The 25,501-nt window shown below is 46.0% G+C and overlaps 1 protein-coding gene across 5 annotated transcripts in view; it reads left to right on the top strand.

Moving 5' to 3' along the window:
* Positions 1-25,501, top strand: part of NCAM2 (neural cell adhesion molecule 2) — a 373,071-nt gene that overhangs the window by 102,474 nt on the left and 245,096 nt on the right. The gene's annotated exons all lie outside the window — the stretch shown is intronic.

The following is a 25,501-nucleotide window of genomic DNA, read 5'->3' as shown; positions in this document are numbered from 1 at the left end:
CCATCACTCCCAGGGAGGCTTCTTCTTTTAGGTAAGGTGGATAGGTGGGGGCTTTGTGTGTGTGTTTGTGGGGGGGATCTGGGGTGAGCTGATACTGGGGGCATAGAGGGGGTTTTGATTTGCAGGGGGGAGGGTATTTGATGGAGGGGGCCAAAGAGAGTCTCAGCATGAGGGGGTGCCATCAGGTATGTGTGTGTGTGTGTGGGGGGGTCACCCAGGGCACCATTTGCCCTAGAACTGGCACTGCTCCTAGTTGATGTCATCTGTGGAGTGCAGTTTTATTTCTGGGGACTGCCAGCTGAAGATAATGATCAGACTAGAGATTTATCTGCAAACATTGGCAATAAAATATTTCCCATTGATCCATCTCAGTGATGAGATTGCCTCAGACTATTTTCTTGGTAAAACATTTTTTGCCATTCCTGCTATCCTTTATTCAGCAAAAATGTATTAGCACCTGATTTGAGTCTGAGTTTATCTAAAACAGACACAGAATTTTATTGTAGACATTTTTTGTATTATAAATTTAACTAATTTTCCAGGAAAACAAACTTGACAAGCAAAAGTCAAGAAGTGTCTGCAGACATGTTGTAATGTAACTTTTATTTCTTTGCACTTGTTTATGTTCTGTTTTTGTGCACACCCTCTTGTTATTTGTAAACCGGCATGATGGGGTTCCTAATCTCGAATGCCGGTATAGAAAAATCTATAAATAAATAAATAAATAAATAAATAATATTGTGAGGGTAATTTTTAAGAGCATTTCAACAGGTAAAACAGATTTGGCCTTTTAAAAAATTGCCTGCCTGATATGCAGTAAAGGGGTTCCTATGAACGGCGGTGGGGAGCGGTTTGCACTTGTGTGCATACTTTTGGATTTTATAAACTTTGGGGGTAATTTTCAAAAGGAGTTACACATGTAAATGTAACTACTATTGTAGCAATTTTCAAAAGCCATTTACTCACGTAAAGTGCACTTATGCGAATAAATCCTATGGACGATTCAATGGCATATATTGTAGCAATTTTCAAAAGCCCACTCACTCGAGTAAAGTGCATTTACACGTGTAAAACCCATTTTTACGCATGTAAATGCTTTTTAAAATCAGACCCTTAATATTGAGTTTTACATATGCAAATGCACTTTACGGGGGTAATTTTCAAAAGGATTTACATGTGTAAATGTAACTACGATTGTAGCAATTTTCAAAAGCCATTTATCTGCATAAACTGCACTTATGTGGGTAAATCCTATGGACAATTCAATGATATGTACTATAGCAATTTTGAAAAGTCCACTTACATGGGAAAAGTGCATTCACACGTGTAAAACCCAATGGGGTAGATTTTAAAAGAAGCGCGATCAGCCTACTTTTGCTTGCGCATCAGACTCAAGCAAAAGTACGCTGGATTTTAGTAGATACGCGCGGAGCCGCGAGTATCCACTAAAATCCTGGATCGGCGCGCGCAAGGCTATCGATTTTGTATAGCCTGCGCGCGCCGAGCCGCGCTGCCTCCCCCCGTTCCCTCCAAGGCCGCTCCGAAATCGGAGCGGCCTCGGAGGGAACTTTCCTTTGCCCTCCCCTCACCTTACCCTCCCTTCCCCTACCTAACCCACCCACCCGGCCCTGTCTACAACCCCCCCTTACCTTTGTCGGGGGATTTACGCCTCCCGGAGGGAGACGTAAATCCCCGCGCGCCAGCGGGCCTGCTGCGTGCCGGGCCGCGACCTGGGGGCGGGTACGGAGGGCGCGGCCACGCCCCCGGGCCGTAGCCACGCCCCGTACCCGCCCCCAAAACGCTGCCGACACGCCCCCGCAACGCCGCGCGCTCCGGCCCCGCCCCCCGACACGCCCCCCTCCGAGAACCCCGGGACGTACGCGAGTCCCGGGGCTCTGCGCGCGCCGGGAGCCTATGTAAAATAGGCTTCCCGGCGCGCAGGGCCCTGCTCGCGTAAATCCGCCCGGTTTTGGGCGGATTTACGCGAGCAGGGCTCTGAAAATCCGCCCCAATTTGAAGTGTGTAAATGTTTTTGAAAATCAGACCCTACGGGCCTGATTTTAAAAAGCATTTACTCGAGTAAAACAGGGTTTTACTCGAGTAAATGCACTTTACTTGAGTAAGTGGGCTTTTGAAAATTGCTATAATATATGCCATTGAATTGTCCATAGGATTTACTTGTGTAAGTGCACTTTACTCCAGTAAATGGCTTTTGGAAATTGCTACAATAGTAGTTACATTTACATGCGTAACTCCTTTTGAAAATTACCCCCTACCTCTATAAGTGGGCTTTTGAAAATTGCTACACTATGGGCCAGATTTTCTAACCTACGCACGAGCGTAGATTTGTGCGTGCAACCCGGTGTGCACAAATCTACGCCCAATTTTATAACACGCGCATATCATAAAATCTGGGGTCGGCGTGTGCAAGGGGTTGCACACTTGTGCACCATGCATGCCGAGCCCTAGGGGAGCCCCGATGGCTTTCCCCATTCCCTTCGAGGCCGCTCCGAAATCGGCCTCGGCAGGAACTTTCCTTTCGCCCCCCCCCCCCCTGCATTTTCCCCTCCCTTCCCCTATCTAACCCGCCCCCAGCCCTACCTAAATCCCCCCCCACCTTTATTATTTAAGTTGCGCCTGCCTCTGGCCATGCCCCGCCCTGCCCCTTTTTTCAAGCGCCGGGACATACGCGCGTCCCGGAGCTTGTGCGCGTAACCCTTTGAAAATCCGCCCCTATATGCCTAGGTTATTCCCAAATAAGTGCATTTTACACACGTAAATGGGTTTTGAAAATCACTACGATAGTAGGTTACATTTACACATGTAACTCCTTTGAAAATTACCTCCATATATTTTCCAACTTACTCATGCATTTTTACACCTGTAATTATCTTGCATAAGAGATTTTAAACATGTTTATTTTGAAGTACTGTCTGGGGGAGCTGGGGGAGCTGGGGGAGCTCAGGCTGGGTCTCGATGACCTAGAGATGGGCAAACTGATGAATTAGTAAAACTGGTAAATTCATTGAGGTGCACATGTTATAAAATACACCAACATGTGGGTAAATCCTATTTTACCTTCATGCATAAAATATGCAGATTTTTAAAATAGATGGGTAAAGTACACACATTCAATGCAATAATAGATGTGGTTTCAATGCACTGCATATATTCATGTGTAAGCCTATATGTGCGTGTATGTTGTAGGCGTCGGGGCGGCCTACCGCGCCGCCCCGACGCCGTTCCGTCCGCCCAGACCTGCAATCAAGGCCCGCCTACAACCACCTACCTCGAGCTAATAGGGAAGGCCCCAGAGAGACTTTAAAATCCCTACAGCACCGGATCCTGCCTCTTTTGACTCCAAATCGGCTCCAGCGACGGCGATCCGCAGCGGCACAGGCGGCAGCGGAAGCGAGGGAGGGCCTGCGCGATCGGCGCCACGGACCCATCGGGGTAAGGCCAGCTAATTTCTCCCTTCCCCCCGCTGGGTCCGCGAACGACCACGCGGCCTACCGCGCCGCCCCGACGCCGTTCCGTCCGCCCAGACCTGCAATCAAGGCCCACCTACAACCACCTAGCTCGAGCCAATAGGGAAGGCCCCAGAGGGACTTTAAAATCCCTACAGCGCCGGATCCTGCCTCTTTCGACTCCAAATCGGCTCCAGCGACGGCGATCCGCAGCGGCACAGGTGGCAGCGGAAGCGAGGGAGGGCCTGCGCGATCGGCGCCACGGACCCATCGGGGTAAGGCCAGCTAATTTCTCCCTTCCCCCCGCTGGGTCCGCGAACGACCACGCGGCCTACCGCGCCGCCCCGACGCCGTTCCGTCCGCCCAGACCTGCAATCAAGGCCCGCCTACAACCACCTACCTCGAGCCAATAGGGAAGGCCCCAGAGGGACTTTAAAATCCCTACAGTGCCGGATCCTGCCTCTTTCGACTCCAAATCGGCTCCAGCGACGGCGATCCGCAGCGGCACAGGCGGCAGCGGAAGCGAGGGAGGGCCTGCGCGATCGGCGCCACGGACCCATCGGGGTAAGGCCAGCTAATTTCTCCCTTCCCCCCGCTGGGTCCGCGAATGACCACGTGGCCTACCGCGCCGCCCCGACGCCGTTCCGTCCGCCCAGACCTGCAATCAAGGCCCGCCTACAACCACCTACCTCGAGCCAATAGGGAAGGCCCCAGAGGGACTTTAAAATCCATACAGCTCCGGCGTCGCGCGCCTAAGGAGCGCGACAAAGGGGCCTGCCCCTTTGAGCGCCCCTTCGAGCAGCCCTTTCTGACAGCCCAGAAGGCTGGCGTGGACCCCGCCCTTATACTCGGACATGTACAAGCGATCATTACAAAACCTCCAGAACCACCTTTGAACAAGGCAGTAAGTTGCGATATACGTTATACCTTGGACTGTAGTATACGGTTGTATCCGGCCTAACCCCAGGTAGCGTTTAATCTGCGTCTCTCTTTTCTCTTTGAAATGTGATACACACCGCCGTCACGCTACAAGCTGCTGTATACTGTGTCTAGCCTGGTTTTGTGCATATTTTTAGCATTATTGTTATTCCCTTTCAGCATTATCTCAATCATTCGTGGGCTTTTCACTTATAATTTGTCTGGCTGCCCTGCTCACCTCCAGTTTAACATCACAGTCCAGCTATGCCTCCTTTAATTGGTGACTGCCCCTTATCCTATCAGTATAGACCCCACCCAAATAGCATTTTTCCACTAGCACACCAGACCACACTCCATAAGTCACACACAACAAAAGAAGACTCATCCCAATACACACCCTCACACGCACCCAAGCCATCAGTCTCTCACTCATCTCAATCATTTTGTTCAACGCACAATCACTCCTGAAGAAAACCCACATCTTACATGACATTCTTACTGATTCTAAACCAGAATTATGCGCTGTCACTGAAACCTGGTTCAAACAACATGACACCCCTCTCATCAACCAACTTCCCCTAGATAACTACGATGTTTTCTCCATACCTCGGAAAAAGAAGAGAGGAGGTGGCATACTCCTGGCTGTTAAAAAAGACCTGCAACTTTTGAGCCAGAAATGTGATATCCCAAATCAGTACGAAATTGGCTTTTTCAAATCCAAATATCTCCAACTATGTCTCGTTTATACTCCCCCAGGTCTGCTAGAAAAGGATTCATCCCCCCTCATTGAATTCTTTGCTAACTCTCTATCCCTCGACGTACCCACGATTATCCTAGGAGACTTTAATTTACATGTGGATACGTCCCCGCAATCCCCCGCCTGTGAAGCTTTCCTGTCATCCCTTGAAGCAATGGGGTTCCAACAAATTGTGACCTCTCCCACACACAAAGCCGGCCATACCCTAGATCTTATTTTTATCAACTCATCCATTAACATAAGCAATCCCCCATCATGCATGGCAATACCCTGGTCCGACCACTCCCTGATTCAGACAAAACTCACCCTCCCACAATGTCCCCCCACCTTGCCCTGTCAGCCCTTATCCTTCAAATATCGCCAAACCTGTTCTGTAGATACCATTACACAAGCTTGCTCTGATATAGATAATCAAATTGACCTCTCATCCCCAGATAACGCCTTCTCCTCCTGGGTCGATCTTACAAGTACCATTGCCAATAAACATTGCCCAATAAAAATGAGACATGTCAACCCCAACCGTAGAAATAGAAAACCCTGGTACACAACTGCCCTAAGAATCCTCAAAACTCAGCTTAGAGCGGCTGAAAGGTCTTGGCGTAAACTCCAATCCCCTGCAACCAAAACTATTTATTACCAACACATGCACGAATATAGAAACTCTATCTTACAAACCAAACGTGAATACTATGCCAAAAAAATACATGGCCTCCAATATAACCCTAAGGCCCTCTTCTCCTTGGTTGCTGACCTTACCTCTCCCTCCCCCATACAACAACCAGCTATTTCATCTAAAAATCGCTCCAATGATTTAGCACATTTCTTTGAAAATAAAGTCGCCTCCATTACAGCACAGTTCTCTCATAATTTTTTCAACCTTCCTATTCCTACTTTCAACTCTGCAGTCTCCCTATCCTTTTTTGACCCCTCTTCCTCCCTGGAAGTAGAGAACATCCTAAAAAAAATGAAACCCTCATCCCATCCTTCTGAAACTATCCCCTCTAAACTCCTTCTATCTATACCTAAAGTGATCGCCAAACCCCTATCAAACATTCTTAACTGCTCCCTCGAGCATGGCACTGTTCCCAACTTTCTCAAGCGAGCGGTAGTGAAACCGCTACTTAAAAAACCCAATCTGGACCCCTCCACCTTATCAAATTACAGACCCATTTCCAACTTACCTCTCCTAGCTAAGGTCCTTGAAAAATTAGTGAATGCTCGCCTTTCCGATCATCTTGAACAAAACAATATTCTCCCGTCCACCCAACATGGTTTCAGGAAGCATTTAAGACTGAAACATTATTACTCTCCCTCCACGACACACTCATCAGAGGAACAGACGCAGGTTGCTCATATCTGATTGCCATGCTTGACATATCTGCTGCGTTCGTCACAGTTAATCATGATACCCTCCTCAACATCCTCAGGAATATTGGAATCACTGGCAAAGCACTGGCCTGGATACAATCGTATCTCCAGAACCGATTTTACACCGTCTTAGTGGATAACAATGAATCTGACCCGATCAGTCTCCCTCAAGGTGTACCCCAAGGTTCTTCCCTCTCCTCCACCCTTTTTAATATCTACATGTTACCCCTTACCACCCTCCTCACCAAACTCCACATCAAGCACTTCATTTATGCTGACGATGTGCAAATCATATTCCCCTTCTCTGACTCCCTCCAGACTGCGCTACGAAATTGGGAATCCTGTCTCTCCTCAATCAACCAACTACTCACCGATATGCACCTCGCACTAAATCCCAACAAAACTGAACTACTTATCATCTCCAATAGGCAACCGTTCCCTGCCATCCCCCCCACATACTCATCCACGATTTTCCCCTCGCACATTCGCAATTTAGGTGTCCTTATTGATAGTCATCTTACTTTTAAACCATTCATCATATCTATCTTGAAGGAATGCTACTTTAAACTGCAAACGATAAAAAAACTTAGACCCCTTCTACACTTCTCGGATTTTCGTACTGTGCTCCAGTCTATTATACTGTCAAAAATAGACTACTGTAATGCACTCCTCCTTGGCATCCCCACATCACACATCAAGCCGTTACAGCTGCTACAAAACGCTGCCGCCCGGATACTGTCAAAGTCCAAAAAAAGAGACCATATTACTCCCACCCTCATCCAATTACACTGGCTCCCAATTCGCTCAAGAATACTTTATAAAGTACTCTCCCTCATACACAAAAGTCTGCTACACTCCAATCTCAGTTGGATCAACCCCCCCCCTCCTCCCACGTACCTCCAACAGACCCACCCGCCCTGCCCTGCAAGGAACCTTACGCACACAACCCATCAAATCTCTCAAACTATCCTCCACCATAAGCAGAGCCTTCTCCCTTGCCGGACCCTCAATATGGAACTCATTGCCCTATGACATAGGCATGGAGTCCTTCACCCCCAAGTTCAAAAAAAAATTGAAAACCTGGCTTTTCCAGCAAGCCTACCCCCTGACACCATCCAATTCATAATTATTCAGCAACCTACGATTAAGTATGCTCCACGACCTCGACCAAGAATGCCCACGACCACCGATTTATGCCTTGACGTCTTTGACGACGACTGATGCTTTGTATATAGTTTTATGTATGTTATATTTATAGTTTCTCCCTATTTATTGACCTATTAAGTTTCATTGCCTCCTTCCCCGGTTATTTGTATTGTTGTTATTTGTAAGGGCGCTGCCCATAAGTTTTTTGTTCTTTGTGAACCGATACGATGTGCGAACGGCTATCGGTATATAAGAGACGTTAAATTAAAAAATAATAAATAATAAATAGGGTAGAGATATGTGTATTTTATAAAACGCATGTATGATGTATGCACATGTTATAAAATACTATAGTCAATCAACATGCGGCCATATGCAGGCATATATGCTTCTGTGTGCAGTTGTCTGGTTTTATTTTTATAGCCAACATATTTTAAGAAACAAGATCAAAGTCCCCTCAAAATCTTGAGCATTTGGAATGCAATTTTCAAAATCCATTCCCGCAGGTCTTTGCAAATTGCCTACTCTTGGGTAAATTTTCAAAATCCAGCGTGCAGAAATCCAGGAGATACTCACGTGGCTGGGCAGAGCGCACGCTGAGTGCATTTTCAAAATGGACTGGCCACGCATGTATCTCTCGGTACATGCAGAAGTGCCGGGTTATTTAAAAGGGGCGGACTGGGGGCAGGTTTTGGGTGGAGCAGGAGGCGGGGCGGGGCCGACCAGGACAACGCAATTTTGCGTACGGAACTTACTCCTGCTCCATCGTGTGGATAAGTTCAAAAATAAAAAAATGTAGTTGTTAGGGTAGGTTTAGAGGTCAGGGAGGAGAAGGGGAAAAGATAGGTAGAGGGATAGGGACGTTCCCTCCTAGTCTGCTCCTTAATTGGAATGGACTGGGAGGGAATTGGGGATGGTTCGATCACGTTGCCGCACATTTTTTATAAAATACCCACCCTTGTGCATGCAGGTCAGAACCTGTGCGTACATGTGCATGCTGATATAAGATCGGGCGCGCATGTGTGCACGCCTTTAAAAATTTGCCCTTCTGTGTGTGGGCAAAGTTATGTGTGGTTTGTCTTTACACCCATAACTTTATCTATGGTGAAGGGTGGCACTCCTGGAGGCAGGGTTGGGGAGGGGTTTGCACTTACATGCATCTGTTCAGATTTTCAAAAACATACATGCTTAAATTTATCCAGAAAAAGCAGGTGCAAAGTTATGTGGGTACTTTTTAAGGAAATTTTTAAAGGGAACATTTACCCTTTGAAAATTGGTGCAAAGTCCTATGGACTTCTGTGGGCAGTTTGAAAATTATCCTCTTAACTTCGTCAGGACATTGCAAGGCAGAAGAGTTATGGTGAAAAATACAGGTAACTCTTCAGCTTCTTAAAAATACACTCCACCTTCCTCCTACAAATACGGAGATAGGAAACCAAAAGAGCAGCCATTGTAAATAAATAAAAAAATCTAGAATGTGCATTATTTATGGTATGGATCATTTTTAATAGTGTGCATAGGGCTAAATGTTATGGGTGCAAAGTAATGTTTCTGGGATAATTTTCAAAAGTGAAGTACACATATAAAATCTGCAGGTAGGAAATACCAGTAACACAATTTCCCCCTAACTAATTAATAATTAAGAACATAGGGGGGTCATTTACCAGACGGATCACACGTGATAAGGGACGTTTCGCACGTGAAAAGTCCCTTATCGCGTGTGATACCAAGATGGGGGTGGAGTCGGCCCCAGAAGAGGAGGAGTCGGGGCATCACCGGGGCTGACTCCGCGAAGACGCCGCGGACGATGTAAATGTAAGGGCCTTTTCGCGTCCTATTTCGCGCCCAATAGCTACACCTTCTATGGTGGCGCTATTGGGTGCGAAACCAGCAGCAATCGCACCGCGGCGGTGCGATTGCTGCTGGCTAGCGCAGGCCCCCGCCCCTCATTCCCTAAAGTATCGCAGGCCTGCGATACTTTAGAAAATGAGGCCCTTAGGCACTAATCTCAAAAAATTGCATTGCAGATTTCTTCTAAAGTATTTTAAATGCAAAAATAAGAAAATATGTGAAAAGAATATGCATACTAGAGACCAATGATTTAAAAAGTTGTGCATTTGTTACCTTTGTGGTTAAGAGACAAAATTTGCATTTCTCTAACCATGTGTAGTGATTCACTGCAAAGCACATTTACTTGTTATGAAGATCTCTTAAATGATGGCATTTTCTTGAGTTTTGCTACTTGTGTTTTTTTGTTTATTTGTAATAGTTATTGCCACATTGAAATCAGTTTTTTTTTATTATATTGACAACTATTATACAATCAACATGAATCTTTCTTTTTCCTGTCTTGCTCGTTTAAACCACAATTTGATGTCTGTTACAAAACTGATTCTTATCTTTAACATTTCAATCTGTTCCCTAGCGTTATCATTTTGCTATAAAATTGCAAAAAAATAGCACCTGCGATAAAAATACTACCACATTTTGAGAGAGAGAAAGAGAGAGAAAGAGAAAAAAAGAACCTCTATTAGGCTCTCATATACTGTACGTAAACTTTATACCACTGTAAGAGGGGCAACTAGTAACTCAGTTTATACACAGTCAGAGGCACGAACAGCACAGTAGACAGTGAAGATTTGATGTGATTTGGAGTGATGAAAGGTACACAAAGATGAGATTTGTAAATTGTACTCTCGACCTAGCTTGATGCACTCTCTACCTAGTTGCTATCAAGCTAGGTCAAGAGTACAATGTATAAGTCTCATCTTTGTGTACCTTTCATCACTCCAAATCACATAAACACTGATGTCTACTGTGCTGTTTGTACCTCTGACTGTGCATGTAAAAACTGCCCTCCAAAACCTCTCCCCCCTCTTACAGTGGTATAAAAAGTTGCCTAATATGGGTGCCTCCCCAGAAGCGCTCACTCTCTCTCCTTCTCCCTCTCTCCCCACCTCCCTCTCTCTCTCCTCCCAAAACAGGATTTGCAATATTTATCACAAATCATGTTTCAGGCATAACGCACAGCATAATGCCCAGAAAAAAAGGTGTAGTTATTTCTGGCATTAAATCCCACGATAGCATGCGTTATGCTATCACACACAACATTAAGCACCCCTCATTTTCATAAACTCCTCCCATTTGACTGCATTTTTAAAATTTGCATATGCATCTCATGATGCATTATTTATTGCATGTTGTATGGCGTTATCACGGGCGTTAGGACCCTAATGCCCACGATAACACCCTAAAGTGATTTGAAAAAGTATCCTCTTTGTAAGCAGACCCATGTATTAAAGCTCTGAGGAGAGCAAAGATTCAGCAGCCTGTCTTTTTATTGCTGCTTCAAACTGCAGTAGTAGCTATCAATGATATACAATTAATCTGATTGGGCAACAGTGTGTTCCATGTTTTTTACAAGACATATTTGGAGAGGAAAGCATTTATGGTGGAAGGGTTAATAGAGAGGTGGAGAGGCAGTGTCAGTCTCTCTCACCAGCCATTGTTCACAGCAAGAAATGTGACTCTGCAGAGTGACGGGGTATTGAATTTTGCCATTAATCAGGGAAATGTATTGAGGAGATATTTGTTCTCAGTGCCATGTCGAGATCAATCAAGCAGATGATGGTTTTAATTCTAAATTAAATGGGAAAGGGCTATGGAAGAGAAAGAAAATTGTTCAATAAATGAGACAAAGATTAGTGAAAAGCAATGGGATGCAACTGCACAGCTGAAAGACAGAACTGATTTTACCATTTAATCTACAGTCTTTCTGTAAGACAACTTGTTTTCATGTGGGTCCTGAGCCTTGTTGGCAAGCAATTATGTAAATATCCTAATTCACCTCTATTCCACTGTTCAGAGTCTTATTCCTCTTAATTACAAAATTGGGAGATGAAATTTCTCCCCTTGAACTGCGCCAAGATATTTGATCTAGTGAATATGATTTTTCCCTGCTTTGCTCAAGTTTGCTATGTAGTCTAACCAGCATGCAGTTTTCTTGTACACCAAGGGAATCATCATTCACAGGACCTATTTATAAAAATGGTGCCTAAAACATGTCACCACCAGCCAGCATGAAATGTATTAGTGCCACTTCCATCTACTAACATATGATTTGTTGGGATCCAGGTAATATTAGCATTTAGTCCACAGAATAACATTGTCCTGACAGAACAAACTGTGCATTTCATAACAATTACTTTGCTCATATATAGGGACTTGGTCTGAAACACATGTATTCATAGTGTTGAACAATACATGTGTTTGATTGCTTGAGCTTCTGTTTTAAACACGGATACATGGGTGTGCATCTGTGTGTGTGAGAATGGGAGCTAGGGGGTATGTATGTGAGAGAGAGAGAGAGCTTGTTGTTATGGTAGAGCACCTGAGAGTGAGAGTTTGTGTGTGTGTTATGGTTAATGGTGTTTGGGTGGATCCTTGGACACTGTGGCAGCTGACCATGCCCATGGCGGGGGGGGGGGGGGGTAGTCCCGTGAGGGACCACAGTGTCAGGCTAAACTCCGGACAGAAAAACACAGATTTGAATCTTTTATTAAACAGTTATGGAACCACCAGAGGTGGCAGTAGTGAGTAGTGGTTGTAGAGCCCGGCTGGGTGCATCTCTCACAGAACGCTGGAACAGCAAATCCTCTGTAGGGCAGTGCTGTAGTGGAAAGAGACTGAGAGTTATGAGCACACCATAAGATAGCATTCAGCGTCCCAAGTAGAAATAGGAGAGCTCCGAGACAGGGAGAGCAGGCCCTCGAGGAACGAGTACCTGATCCCTTAGAGCAGAGAGACTCAGTAGCGTTGTACTCGCTAGCAGTAGCAGAGATCCCACTAGGCAAGAGGTCTGGCACCGGAGCAGAGAGCAGGCCCTCAAGGAGCGAGTGCCTGATTCCGGCGAAGCAGTACTGTGGAGAGAGATGTTTTCTGTACTCACTGATATTGACTGTAAGTTAGTTTTTCCAAGTAGAAGGGTAGAGGTTGCAGGCAGCGACACAGGGAACATGGGCCCTCGAGGAGCGAGTACCGGTTTCCTGATGGCACCTGAAAGAAGCAGAGAGGCCCCCGAGGAGCGGGTACCCTGTTAGAGACCCTGAAGGGTAGTAAGAGTTCCAGATAGAGCTGGAGTGGCAGAGTAGCTTAGGAACGGAGAGCGAATCCCATCTGTATGAATCCTGTTACTAACTCAACGAGCTAGCAAATACTGTAGGCAGATATACTCTGAAGTCGTGACGGCAGAATAGGGAACGCCCCTGAGGTTTGCACCAACGTAGAGTTAAAGATGAGGGCGGCGTGCGCGCGTGCGCCCTAAAGGTACCTTGAAGGAGAATGGTGGGAGGCATCACCAAAGCCGGTCCGGGGATGCCGGAGAGAACGGCGAGCAAACGCCACCGCGGCCATCAGTCCACGGTGAGCGGGAGGAGCCGCAAGTAGAGAGAGGTAGGCGGGACGAAGCCATCGAAGACCGACGGACACAACAGTATGTATGGAAGAGCATGTTAAAGTGAGAGCTTGTATGTGTTTGCATAGTAGAGCATATGAAAGTGAGTGCTTGTGTGTGTGTTATTGTAGAGCATATTACAGTGAGATCAGGTGTATGTGTGTACAGAAAATGTGAAAGTGAAAGCTTGTCTTTGTGGGGGAGAGTATATGAGATTGAGAGTTTGTATTTGTGGTACAGCATGTGAGAGTGTTAGCTTATGTGTGAGTGTGTGTGTGTGTGTATGGTAGAGCATGTTAGAGTGAAAGCTTGTGGTAAAAACTAGGGGTGTGCATTCGTATTGACCACATATGTAAAACACTACTTATATTTTTTTTTTAACTTAAAAAAGTGATGAGACAGAAACGATCGGATTTCCCACATATCCAACATAGCTATGTTGGATATGTTGGAAATCGCGATTGTTGATCCAATTAAACCCCTCACCTTCCTTAATCCCCCCCCAAAGACTTACCACAACTCCCTGGTGATCCCTGGGACCCCCCAAGCTGGCCAAAAGTTCCTTTTGGGCCGAACGAGCGTTCCGGCGCGACCCCGCGGGGAATCACGTGACGCCGCGTCACTCGACGTGGCGCCGACGTCACGTGCTCCTCGCAAGGATTGCAGGAATGGCGTCCTCACTCCTCGCTGGATCACCAGGGAGTTGTGGTAAGTCTTGGGGGGGGGGGGGATTAAGGAGGGTGAGGGGTTTAAATTTTTATTTGCACATATGGACACATACTCAACTCATTGAATTCTGTTTATGTCCATATTGACCGCAAATGGGACCCCCTTTGGACATATGGACATAAACTTTTGCTCTGCACATCCCTAGTAAAAACACCTTTCTCTTAGTCAAAGATTTAACATAGCCATGTTGATATTGTTCTGTCTTTGGTTTCCTTTCTGCATAAGTGTTATTTTCTGAGTCTCACATATGAATCTGTCGATTATGCATCTCCTGATCAACTTTAAGTATCATTTTGTTGTTTGAGTAACACTTGACATTTTTTTTTCACCAAGTCTGAGTGAGTATAGCAGGGCTATGGCATTCTGGCTATGTAAAGCAGTATCTTGTATTTATAGGATAAATACAAGCAGTATCTTATATTTATAGGATAGCACAGTGGTGGAGCTACCCACTTTAGGCTCAGGCCCACTCAGTCTGACACAGGGCCGGAGCAAGCAATGCTATCGCAGGATTCCATCCCTGTGACAGAGAAGAAGAGAACTGGAGCTGCAATGCCATTGAGGGATCCTATCCCTGTGACGGCAAAGAAGAGGGCTGGAGCAGCAAGGCTGTCATGGGATCCCTTCCCCACAACGGGGAAGAGGAGGGCCGGAACTGCAATGCTGTCACGGGATCCCGTCCCTGTAACAGGGAAAAGGAGGGCTGGAGCAGCAAGGCCATTGCAGGATCCCATCCCCACGGTGGCAGAAGTAGGAGTTTCACTGTGCCTAATGAAAAGGCCCTATATTTGTGTGTGTGGGTGAGAATGGGAGCCTGGGTATGTGTATGTGTGTGTGTGAGTGTGGGTGGGTGAATGAGAATGGGAGCCTGGGGATGTGTGCATGTGTGGGAAGGAGAATGAGAACCTGGGCGGTGTGTATGGGAGTCTGGATGAGTATGGGTGAGAATGGGAGCTTGAGCGTGCATCTGTGGGTGAGAATAGAGCCTGAGCATGCATCTGTGTGTATAAGAATGGGAACATGGGTATGCATCTATGTGTTTGAGAATGGGAGCCAGGGGCTATGGATGTGTGAGAGAGATATAGAGCTTGTTCTTGTAGTAGAGCATGTGAGAGTGAGAGTTTGTGTGTGTATATGGTAGAGCATGTGAAAGTGAGAGTTTGTGTGTGTGGATGTATGGTAGAGCATTTGAGAGTGAGAGCTTGTGTATATGTGTATTATAGAGCATATTAGAGGGAGAGCTTGTGTGCATATGTATGTGTATACACAGAATTGAAAGTGAGAGCATGTCTGTGTGTGGGAGAGTATATGAGAGTGAGAGCTTGTGTATGTGTCTAGAGAATGTGAGCTTGGTGGGAGAGAGCATATGAAACTGAGAGCGTGTGTGTGTGTGTGTGTCTAGAGAATGTGAGAGTGAGAGCTTGTGTGTGTGAGGGAGTCTGTGAGAAAAAGCATGGGTGTATGTGTGTGTTTGTGTGTGTGTGTGTGTGTGTGTGTGTGTGTGTTTGTGTGAGGGAGGAAGGGAAGAGGACAGTAGGATAAGAAACAAAAGAGAAACCTTAAAAAGGAATTATGAAATGACCAACAAGGGAAAAGTGGGAAAAAAAAAGACTGGGATCAACTGATAGAAAAATATAAAGATGAGGCAACAAAGGTAAAATAATATATATTTTGAGATTTTTGCAATTGGAATATGCCATCTTTGGGAATGTGCATTTCTTATATTTTTGTATTTTTCTCTTTCTTCAGTATTCCAGAGTCTGGTTTCTCAGGCTTTGTATTTTGGTTTTGTCTGTATGTTTCTGTTTCTAATTTGTAGTCTCTTATATATTAGGTAATAAAGATCAGTCTCTGTTTTGCCTCTGTGTGACTGAAGTGCAGTATTTCTGCTAGCGTGTAGTTTCTCTGTAGTTGTCCAGCTTGTTCTGTTATTCCAGTAGGTGATGTATTAATTAGGGGTGTGCATTCGGTCCCTACGTATTGGCAATCCACAACGGATGTGCCAATATTCATTGTATTCGTGGGGAAGCGAAACGTATCGCGATTCCCCATGGATACAACAAATTTTCGCCGAATTATTCAGCCGCCAATTTAAACAACCCCCCCACCCTCCTGATCCCCCCCAAGACTTACCAAAACTCCCTGGTGGTCCGCGGGGGGTCCGGGAGCCATCCCATGCACTCTATACCCTCGGTACCAGTTCAAAATGGCGCCCATAGCCTTTGACCTGCTATGTCATAGGGGCTACCGGTGCCATTGGTCAGCCCCTGTCACATGGCCATCGGCATCATCTTGTGCTCCTACCATGTGACAGAGGCTGACCAATGGCACCGGTAGCCCCTGTGACATAGTAAGGGCAAGGCTATCGGCGCCATTTTGTTTCCTGGCACCCGATGGCACGAGTGCAGGAGATCGCTCCCGGACCCCCGCTGGACCTCCAGGGACTTTTGGCCAGCTTGGAGGGGGCCTCCTGAACCCCACAAGACTTGTCAAAAGTCCAGCGGAGGTCCAGGAGCAACCTCCTGCACTCGGGCCATATTGCCAATATTCAAAATGGCGCGGGCGCTAGCCTTTGCCCTCACTATGTCACAGGGGCCGAGGGTTGGCCCCTGTGACATAGTGAGGGCAAAGGCTAGCGCCGGCGCCATTTTGAGTACTGGCAGCTGCTAGCCTTTGCCCTCACTATGTCACCGACCGTCAGCCCCTGTGACATAGTGAGGGCAAAGGTAGCGCCGGCACCATTTTGAATACTGCCAATACGGCCTGAGTGCAGGAGGTCGCTCCCGGACCCCCGTTGGACTTTTGGCAAGTCTTGTGGGGGTCAGGAGGCCCCCCCCCAAGCTGGCCAAAAGTCCCTGGGGGTCCAGGAGCGATCTCCTGCACTCGTGCTGTTGGGTGCCAGGAACCAAAATGGCGCCAATAGCCTTGCCCTTACTATGTCACAGGGGCTACCGGTGCCATTGGTCAGCCCCTGTCACATGGCAGGAGCACAAGATGGTGCCGATGGCCATGTCACAGGGGCTGACCAATGGCACCGGTAGCCCCTGTGACATAGTAGGGCAAAGGCTATCGGCGCCATTTTGAACTGGTACCGAGGGTGTGAGAGTTCTCCCAGACCCCCGTTGGACCACCAGGGAGTTTTGGTAAGTCTTGGGGTGGTCAGGAGGGTGGGGGGTTGTAGTAAATTTAAATTTAGCTGGGTAACGAATAGGATTCGACTAATATCCGTATCGGGACGCCATACAGACGTATGCAACGTATCTGCCCCCCGACGAATACGTATCCCGAATGCAACGTATTGCGTCCCTCTGCACATCCCTAGTATTAATGTTCAATGTCCTAGGGTAGCAATTGCATTGCTGCTTTTTTATAAGGTTACTGTTATTTGAGTCCTGAGAGTCAGTGCTGTGACTTTATGGTATGGCAAGGTTCTAGATGCCTCTGCTTTTTACAGGAGTTTGTGTTGCTTCACAAAATGTTTAGCGGTAGAGGGATATTTTTTGCTGAAGTGACAGCAGAATTTGAATATTGTTTTTTCATATTGGTTGTAATGTGAATTGTTCAAACTCTGCTCTGCCCCTGTTCTGATGATTAATACTATTTTATTGTAGTTACGATGATTTCTGGCTTTCTGCAATGAGTATTCGTGAAAGAATACATTGATTTTTGATTTATTACATGATTGATTGGATCTGTTTGTTTTCTTTGCTTTTTACATGATATATTTGTGCATTTATAAACTGCAATACATATAAAATAAATTAATACAGATTAATAAGGAATCTTTAATACTTGTAAGTGCTTAAAATAATCGAGGTAACATGTTTTAAAGCAGCGGTTCTCAACCTGTGGGTCACGACCCCGGCGGGGGTCGAACGCCCAAAACACAGGGGTCGCCTAAAGCAGGGGTCCCCAACCACCGGTCCGCGGACCGGGACCGGGCCGTGGGAGTTTTTTGCCGGTCCGCGGCGCCGCCAAGCACCGGCAGGTGTGTCGCGCGCTCCCAGTCTCTCCTGCTGCCGTTGCCGCCGGGCTGTCAGCACGTTCAAGCCCAGCGGGAACGGCAGTGGCGCTAGAAGAAGCTCTGCACCCGCGGCTGGGCCTTTTCTTCTTCCTGCGCCTGCCCCCCCCTCCCGTGACCCGGAACAGGAAGTGAATCGCGGTGCGCGGGAAGGAGAGAGAGCTGTGCCGCGCGAAAAAGTAGCAGCAGCGGCTGCAGCATCGGTCCCCGAGCAATAGAAGCAGCCGGTAATGGAGAAAGGAGACAGCAGCATGAGCCTCCCGATGGCCAAGAAATCCCAATGGGATTCTTCTTTCTTGGCCAGCGGAGGCTGCTGCAGCTCCCATTTGTGCTCGGGGGAGAAGAGGAAGTGAGTGAGAGAAAGAGAGAGAAGCAGCCAGCCAGCCTGTGTGTGATTGACTGGTCAGAGAGCTGATGTGTGTGTGTGTATGTGAGAGACAATGAAAGTGATTGCTCAGGGAGATGACTGATGTGTATGTGAGAGTGTGAGACATTAGTCAGGGAGGTGACTGATGTGTGTGTGTGAGAGAGAGAAAAAGCATGGAAGTGAGAAGTCTGGGTATGTGAGAAAGCATGGGCGTAAGAAGCCTGGTGTTGTGGGGGTGAAAGAAAGCATGGGAGTGAGAAACCTGGGTGAGTGTGCATGCATGAGAAAGAGAGACTGCTTGGTAAGGTGATGGTGTGTGTGAAAGAAAAAGACTGGTGTGTGTGTGTGTGAATATGAGAGAATGTGATTCAGGGAATGAGAAGCCTGTGCACGTGGCGAGTGAGCATGGAAATGAGAGAGACTGGTGTGTGTGTGTAACAGAGAGAAAGTGATTATGGGAATGAGAAGCCTGTGCATGTGGAGAGAACAAGCATGGGAGTGAGAGACTGGTGAGTGAGTGAGTGTGTGTGGGTGTGTGTGTGTGTGTGTGTGAGAGAGAGAGAGAGAGAGAGACAGAGAAAGTGATTATGAGAGTGAGAAGCCCATATATGTAAGTAGAACACGGGAGTGGGAAGCCTGTGTGTGTGTATGGCATGAGAGAAACTGTTCAGGAAGGTGACTGGTGTGTGTGTGTGTGAGAAAGTGATTATGAGAGTGAGAAGCCCGTATATGTAAGTAGAACACGGGAGTGGGAAGCCTGTGTGTGTGTGTGTGTGTGTGTATGGCATGAGAGAAACTGTTCAGGAAGGTGACTGGTGTGTGTGTGCCAAAGACTGTTTGGGAGATGATTGGTGTGTGAGAGACAGAAACTGGTCATGGGGGCATGACTGGTATGGTGTGTGTGTGTGAGAGACATGGGCACTAAGGAAGAGGATCATAAGTATAGAGCTTAGCTTCTACTGCTGCTTCTGGTGAGTGCCACGGCCTGCAGGGAAGGGGAGTAGGAGAGCTGCTGGAGGGGGTAAGTAAAGGTGGCTTTTTAAGTTTATTTTTCTTGACTGCCATTTTAATTGTGTGATGTCTGCTTTTTTGAAATATTTTATTGGTGTTTGGAGAATGTTTAATAGTTTTTATGAGTTTTTAATTGTTGGATGTTCATAGCTGTTTTGAAACATTTATTCTGCTTATTAGTATAGTTTTACAATTATTTCTGTGTGGGGATCTATAGCTGCTTGCTAGTTCTGTTTTCCTAATAAGAGGTGTATTGGTTTTTAGGACCTGATTTAATATTTGTAGTGTTGCCTTTTCATAGATATGGTTGCTCCTGTTTGAGTGTATTCCATAATACAGGTGTAACTGTGTGCGGATTAGTTTATGTGCATTACTACAGATCCTGGGAGTATGTTAGGTCGGTTCTGTGTCTGTTACCGAGATGAGATATTTTGCTAGCATGTAAGCGTTTGTATCGGTCTTATTTGTTGTGTTTTCTCAGAGGACATGCATTGGTGGTAAACTGCTGTCTTTTCATAAGTAGGGCTATTGAGCCTGGAAATAGAAGGAGTTTGAGTTGCTGTTACTGAGATGTCACTAGAACCAGAATATCTTTTTTGTAGGGTGAGTTGTATGGGGAATGTCATAATTCTGCTTTACATCCATTATTGTGGGTCAGGGGGGTTCCTGTGGATACAAACTGTACTTTTACATCTAGCCCCGTGACAATCATGGGTCAGTGTGCCATGCATGTGAGAACCTATGGTGAGTTGAGTTACATTCACATTATAAATGTCATAATTAAATGATAAGTGTGCACTAAAATCCAACCCCATCCATAACCCCGCCCCCATATGACCAAAGCCCCACCCTCACCCCACCCTCACGGGGCGAGGGTGGGGTGAGGGGTCACCGCAACATGAGGAACTGTATTGCGGGGTCACGGCATTAGAAAGGTTGAGAACCACTGTTTTAAAGTTTCACGCATTATGCATAATGGCTGTTGCAAACTACCGGTACTTAGAAAGCCATTGCAGGGTGCAGTATATGGCATTATTTATCAATAAGGTAGGTCTCAGTCCTGCATGCCTACAGCTCACCCATGTTAATCTTGGGCCCACCCAGAAATTCAGTTCTGGCTATGCCACTGGGATAGCAGTTAATAATTACAGTTATATCTTGCGCCGCACACCAGCAAATCATAGCAACATAGTAAATGATGACAGAAAAAGGCCAAAATGTCCCATCCAGTCTGGCCAGTTGGGTAGATGAGTGTATAAATTCCCATGCTCAACCCAACACCAACTCCCTACACATCAAGTCTTTTGCCTGAACTTTCAATCCAATTCCTACCACTGCCCTCCATATCAGTCCTACCATTTCTGCTGCCAGGATTTTTTAGGTCTATCATTATCACAAGAAAACAGTTAATCCAATGCTCAGGTCCTGTCCCAAGTTTTCTAAAATTCCACCCAGCCACTAAAAGGTAAATTGGGGTACATAATAATAGAATATGTTTGGAAAATAAAATAATTTACTTATTTGTACTTAGCTTACTGGCCTTCAGAAATAAGTTTGAATTTTCTTAATGACTGAAATTTGAAGGTCCCTTTTTATTTACCATCCTTTGTTGTTAGTTGGAATGTATGTATATGCTTTCAGTGACATTTTATTGCGAAATTTTGTTACAAATGTCTCAAATTTATTTACAATGCATGGAGAGCAGAAGCGGTACAAATGGTCTTTAGCATTCTGAATCCTACTTTCTTAATCAAGCCTCAAGTGTATTTGAAAACCAAATTGACAGATTCGTTTCCCATCAACTGTCAAAGTTCTCAATTACACTGGGTGGGAGATGGATCTGGGCCTTTCAGAAGTGAAAAGATGTTGTATAGGCTCTTTGAAATTGTAGTATTTGCATTTGCCTTTTTACAAGGTCACAGAAAGAATATCTATAATAATGTAAACTCTCCTTAATTCTTTGGAGTAAATATTCAAAAGGGTTTTCACAGATAAGAAGCATGTGTTTGATTATATGCTATTTTTAAATGTCAAGAGAACATGCACATTTCCCTTTTTAACCATGGAATGAAAGGGCCCGGGGTGCTCTGGGAGCGGGGTTCAGAAGTAAGCACAGGAGCTGCTGTTTTGTAAGAGATACATAAGAACATAAGAACATGCCATGCTGGGTCAGACCAAGGGTCCATCAAGCCCAGCATCCTGTTTCCAACAGAGGCCAAACCAGAACCTGGCAATTACCCAAACGCCAAGAAGATCCCTTGCTACTGATGCCATGGGAGGCCATTTACTAAGTCAAGTTGATTAATAACAGTTAATGGACTTCTCCTCCAAGAACTTATCCAAACCTTTTTTAAACCCAGCTACAGTAACTGGACTAACCACATCCTCTGGCAACAAATTCCAGAGCTCAATTGTGTATTGAGTGAAAAAGAACATAAGAAAATGCCATACTGGGTCAGACCAAGGGTCCATCAAGCCCAGCATCCTGCTTCCAACAGTGGCCAATCCAGGCCACAAGAACCTGGCAAGTACCCAAAAACTAAGTCTATTCCATGTTACCATTGCTAATGGCAGTGGCTATTCTCTAGGGGGTAGATTTTTAAAAAGTGCGCCTTCGCGTACTTTTGTTGGCGCACCAGGTGCAAACAAAAGTACGCTGGATTTTAGTAGATACGCGCGTAGCTGCGCGTATCTGCTAAAATCCAGGATCGGCGCGTGCAAGGCTGCCGATTTTGTGCAGCCGGCGCACGCCGAGCCGCGCAGCCTGCCTCCGTTCCCTCCGAGGCCGCTCCGAAATCGGAGCGGCCTCGGAGGGAACTCGCTTTCACCCTCCCCTCACCTTCCCCTCCCTTCCTCTACCTAACCCACCCCCCCCCGGCCCTATCTAACCCCCCCTACCTTTGTCAGGGGATTTACGCCTCCCGGAGGGAGAAGTAAATCCCTGCGCACCAGCGGGCCGCTAGCGCGCTGAGACGCAACCTGGGGGCGGTTCCGGAGGGCGTGGCCACGCCCCCGGACCGCCCCGGGCCGAAACCACGCCCCCGGGCCCGCCCCCGAAATGCCACGTCCCGCCCCCAAAACGCCACGCCGATCGGCCCCGCCCCTGGCACGCCCCCGACACGCCCTCCTCGAAAAACCCCGGGACCTACGCAAGTCCCGGGGCTCTGCGCACGCAGGCAGGCCTATGGAAAATAGGCGCGCCGGCAAGCAAGGCCCTGCTCGCGTAAATCCGGGCGGATTTACGCGAGCAGAGCTCTTAAAATCCGCCCCTAGGTGAACTTAATAGCAGGTAATGGACTTCTCCAAGAACTTATCCAATCCTTTTTTAAACCCAGCTACAATAACTGCACTAACCACATCCTCTGGCAACAAATTCCAGAGCTCAATTGTGTGTTGAAAAGTATTTTCTCCAATTAGTTTTAAATATGCTACTTGCTAACTTCATGGAGTGCACCCTAGTCTTTCTATTATCTGAAAGAGTAAATAACAGATTCACATCTACTTGTTCAAGACCTCTCATGATCTTAAAGACCTCTATCATATCCCACCTCAGCCGTCTCTTCTCCAAGCTAAGCAGCCCTAACCTCTTTAGCCTTTCATCATAGGAGAACTGTTCCATCCCTTTATCATTTTGGTCACCTTTCTCTGTACCTTCTCCAGTGCAACTATATCTTTTTTGAGATGAGGTGACCAGAATTGTACACAGTGCTTCAAGGTGTGGTCTCACATGGAATGATACAGAGGCATTATGACATTTTCCATTTTATTCACCATTCCCTTCCTAATAATTCCTAACATTCACTTTGCTTTTTTGACTGCCACAGCACACTGAGCCGACAATTTCAAAGTATTATCCACTATGATGCCTAGATCTTTTTCCTGGATGGTAACTCCTAATATGGAACCTAACATTGTGTAACTACAGCATGGGTTATTTTTCCCTATATGCTATACCTTAAATTTGTCCACATTAAACTTCATCTGCCATTTGGATGCCCAATGTTCTAGTCTTGGAAAGACCTCCTGCAATTTATCACAATCCACTTGTGATTTAACTACTTTGAATAATTTTGTATCATCTGCAAATCAGATAATCTCACTCATTGTATTCCTTTCCAGATCATTTATAAATATACTGAAAAGCACTGGTCCAAGTACAGATCCCTGAGGCACTCCACTGTTTACCCTTTTCCACTGAGAAAATTGACCATTTAATCCTGCACTCTGTTTCCTGTCTTTTAACCAGTTGGTAATCCATGAAAGGACATTGCTTCCTATCCCATGACTTTTTATTTTTCCTAGAAGCCTTTCATGAGGGTCTTTGTCCAAATGCCTTCTGAAAATCTAAATATGCTACATCTACCGGGTCACATTTATCCACATGTTTATTAACCCCTTCAAAAAAATGAAGCAGATTTGTGAAGCAAGACTTCCCTTGGGTAAATTCATACTCACTGTTCCATTAAACCATGCCTTTCTATATGCTTTGAGATTTTGATCTTTAGAATAGTTTCCTCTATTTTTCCCAGCACTGAAGTCAGGCTCACTGGTCTATAGTTTCCCAGATCACCCCTGGAGTCCTTTTTAAATATTGGGGTTACATTGGTCACCCTCCAGTCTTCAGATACAATGAATGATTTTAGTGATAGGTTACACATTTTAACTAATAGATCTAATATTTCATTTTTTTAGTTCCTTCAGAATCCTGGAATGCATACCATTCGGTCCAGGTGATTTGCCACTCTTTAGTTTGTCAATCTGGCCTACTACATCTTCCAGGTTCACAGTAATTTGGTTCAGTTCATCTGACTCATCACCCTTGAAAACCATCTCCGGAACTGGTATCTCCTCAACATTCTCAACATCCTCATTAGTAAACACAGAAGCAAAGAATTCATTTAGTCTTTCTGAAATGGTTTTATCTTCTCCCCCTTTAAAACCTCGGTCATCTAACGGTCAGACCGACTCCCTCACAAGTTTCTTGCTTTGGATATATGTTAAAAAGTTTTTATTATGAGTTTTTGCAACCATTTCAAATTCCCTTGAGAATGTTTATGCTTTTTTCTGTTTTCTTCAGATGGATCCTTCTTCAAATTTTTGAAGGATTTCTTTTGGCTAAAATAGCCTTTTCACCTCACCTTTTCACCATGCTTGTAATCGTTTTTCCTTCCTTGCACCTTTCTTAATACATGGGACACATCTGGACTGCGCTTCTATGATTATATTTTTAAACAATGTCCATGCCTGTAAAACACGTTTAAGCTTTCCAGCTGCAGCTTTCAGTTCTTTTCTATTTTGCTCATTTTCTCAGTTTCCCTTTAATATTTATAGCTGTATGTTTACATATTATGCCCCTTCCAGTCATTAGTTCAAATTTGATCATGTTATAATCACTATTGCCAAATGGTCCCACTACCATTACTTTCCTCTCCAAATCCTGCGTTCCACTAGGAAATAAATTTAGACATTACTGAGCTTATTCATACACGTTTATATCTGCTATTTGACACATACAAGTTAAATTGGACTTGTCTTTTGCCTGCACTTTTTGGGTGAGAGGTCTGAATGAACTGCTGGGGGTTCAGTGTGAAGTTATATAGGGTCTATGTGAACTGGAGATGGATTGGGTGAACTGGTGGAGGTATTGACAAACTGGTGATTTCTAGAGATGTGAATCGTGTGCCAGATCGTCTTAACGATCAGATTCGGCTGGGGGGGGGGGGGGAATCTGATCGTTAAGATATGTGAATTGGAATCGTTTCCGATTCCAATTCACATCGCTAGGGAGGCCCGCGCCGCTAAAAAAAACAAAAAAAAACACCCGACCCTTTAAATCTGGTTGGGTGTTTTTTTTTCTCTCCCTGAGGCCCCCCCGAGGCCCCCCTGGTGGTCCAGGGGGGCCTCGGGGGGCCTCGGGGAGAGATCCAGGGGGGCCTCGGGGAGAAGAGAGATCCAGGGGGGCCTCGGGGAGAGATTTCCCGGCATCAGCTGTTCTAAAAAAAAAAAAAAAATGGCGCCGATGCCCCTTTGCCCTTACCATGTGACAGGGTATCCGTGCCATTGGCCGGCCCCTGTCACATGGTAGGAGCACTGGATGGCCGGCACCATCTTTAAAGATGGCACCGGCCACTTTACTCATCAGCCCCTGGCCGGCACCATCATGTTGTCTACGGCCGGCGCCATTTTGCGCCGCCATTTTGCAAAATGGCGGCGCAAAATGGCGCCGGCTGAAGACAACACGATTCGATTGCAGGAGGTCGTTCCG

The sequence above is a fragment of the Rhinatrema bivittatum genome, chromosome 15 (assembly GCF_901001135.1).
Source record: "Rhinatrema bivittatum chromosome 15, aRhiBiv1.1, whole genome shotgun sequence".
Classification (NCBI taxonomy): Eukaryota; Metazoa; Chordata; class Amphibia; order Gymnophiona; family Rhinatrematidae; genus Rhinatrema; species Rhinatrema bivittatum.
Note: the sequence above shows the minus strand (reverse complement) of the source record. Positions and strands in the feature narration are given on the sequence as shown.